Here is a 2,500-nt window from a genome sequence, read left to right as displayed (position 1 = left end):
CGCTCTGGCTGCTCGCTCGAGCGAGCAGCCAGAGCGCAGGCATTTTTACGACTGCCGTGACGGGGAATTGAACTCTGGACTATGAGAGCCGGAGTCTAGTGCCTCTAAACCAACCTGGACTAATGATAAATATGTATATATATGTAATAGCATATATAGAATAGATAGTTTTTACATCTTATACAGATATGGATGTGGTGGGAAAAAAAAAAAAAAATGTATATAGAGATCTATATTAATATATATATATATATTAATTATATTATATTATATATATTGTGTATTGTGTAAATTATTATGTATAATGTCATATATATTTGTTATATATATGTGGTGTATATGTAATGTTTATATGTATATAATAATTATATATAGATATCTAGTATTATATAATGTTATATATATATAACACACACATTTGGTGTGTGGATGTAAATATATGCAAATATATATATGCAACATATAATATTATATATTTATATAATATATATCTATATTATATCTATATAGATAGAATATATATAACCATTTATTTCCACTGCAGGACATGGTCCTCTCTCATTTCCCACAATCGAGAGGTTATTTTAGAAGCCAGTACCACCCTTGCCCTGATTGGATGCCCTTCCTAATCAACCGCGGTTCGGCGCGCTAACACTTGCGTCACGGCGACTTTCCCCTACGACACTTGCGTTTGACGTTTTCTCGTTGTGAGATCGGACCCGAACCAGAAGGCGCAGTGAGGCCTTTTTACACACACACACACGCCTCTGCCTTACGGACGTGTCCTTTTATGCGGCGGTTCCCTTCGAGGAAGGATGTTTATCCTTGTGCGAAGAGAAAGAGGGGTTAACATCTGCGTCCCTGCCCAAGGAGAAGGGCACTGCTTTGAAATGGGTTTTTGAAGGTAATTCCTTCCTCCGGTCTTGCTTTACGTTATTGGTTGACAACACACACACACACACAACCACACACACAACACACACACACACACACCACACACACATACACCACACACACACACACACACACACACAGCACACAACACACACACACACACACACACACACACACACACACACACACACACACACACACACACACACACACACACACACACACACACACACACACACGTGATAACTGCCACATACATCTTGGGCTGAAATGAATGCGAGGGCAAAACATGCAAAGAATGTTATAATCCCGCCACATTATCAGATTGACATGCAGGGGGAGATAGAAGATAAGGTAGCAGCGCCGGTGTGCAGTGCCAGTGCCGTTGCGGTTTGTTGTTCACGGTCTTGTTTCTTGAACACTGTGAGCCAGTGGTAGTATCAGACTGTCGTACCACGTGATACATTCTGATACAACGATTCTTAATTATAACATATTTGAACTTGTCTTGAACATTGCACGGAAACATCATCCGTCTATCATTGTGCTGGGAACACAGCGACTGATTATTTCAAATTATCTGCCGCGTCTACAACTAAGGTCATTAACGGCGAAGGGAACACAGCGAAGTTACAAAACTACAAATAAAAAATGCTACGCAACGAACGCGCCAGCATGTTGCATTTATACAGCATGCAGCGATTACGAAACCCCAACTCATACCTTGCAGACCTTGAACACGTCATCAAAAGAGACTCGAGCTCCATGAAAAAGTGTATTGTTGACATGAGAACGAACGTAAGCAATTTTCGTCTTGCATGTATTAAGAAAATATTTAGAGTCAGCTCTTCCACCACATAGTGCCTTTAATTAGTCGGCGGGCGGCCAATTGTCGATTTCAATACTGTGTCACGTGGGAACAAGCTCTAAATGTGCATTCTGAACTGTACTTGTGTGTTGCCAAAAAAAAAGAAAAAAAAAACTATTACTTACATTCGATGTTTAGAGATGTGGAAGAAATTATATACCTGTTTCAGATGGACAGTCTGCGATGACACGGTGCCTGATAGGAAACTGAGAACAGCGGTGTTGCTCTTCTGCTGATAACCTCAGGGCGGTGAGATGCCAGCTGTCACCAGCGTTCAGGATGACTTTACGTCTTCAAATCATATTTTATCTTCTTCATACAGACACTGTTGTTTTACTTCAAAAATATTTTAATAATCCTCTGATTAGTATCATTTGAACTACACGCATTGCCTGTATTCATAGAATAAATACGTATTTTTGAGTATCAGTTAAGGCAAATCATCGAAATATCTGAGGCACAAGTGTGACTCGGTCTACAGGTGTTTAACGGGTTTGGAAATCGCATAACACGTAGCCTCTACATCCAGTGATGAAATATAGTCTACAAAAGTATACGCCAATTACTATCGGTCATGTATTTTATTATACCTCTATAAGTCTATAAACACAAGCAGCACATTTCATGGTGAAGCAGTTATGATTTGGCTGAAAATGGTTATACATACATGTACACACACAGACACACACACGCGTGCGTGCGTGTGTGTGTGTATTTATCATCGGCCACCATCACTCG

The 2,500-nt window shown here is 40.0% G+C and overlaps 1 protein-coding gene across 1 annotated transcript in view; it reads right to left on the bottom strand.

Annotated features, from left to right (window-relative positions):
* LOC119580979 (cilia- and flagella-associated protein 251-like) overlaps positions 1-1,988 on the bottom strand; it is a 10,967-nt gene extending 8,979 nt beyond the window's left edge. The window contains exon 1 of the mRNA XM_037929228.1: positions 1,888-1,988. The gene's annotated coding sequence lies outside the window, so the exon portion shown is untranslated. The remainder of the gene's footprint in view (positions 1-1,887) is intronic.
* Between the last annotated feature and the right edge of the window lie 512 nt (positions 1,989-2,500).

Source organism: Penaeus monodon, chromosome 14, assembly GCF_015228065.2.
Source record: "Penaeus monodon isolate SGIC_2016 chromosome 14, NSTDA_Pmon_1, whole genome shotgun sequence".
Lineage (NCBI taxonomy): Eukaryota > Metazoa > Arthropoda > Malacostraca > Decapoda > Penaeidae > Penaeus > Penaeus monodon.
Note: the sequence above shows the minus strand (reverse complement) of the source record. Positions and strands in the feature narration are given on the sequence as shown.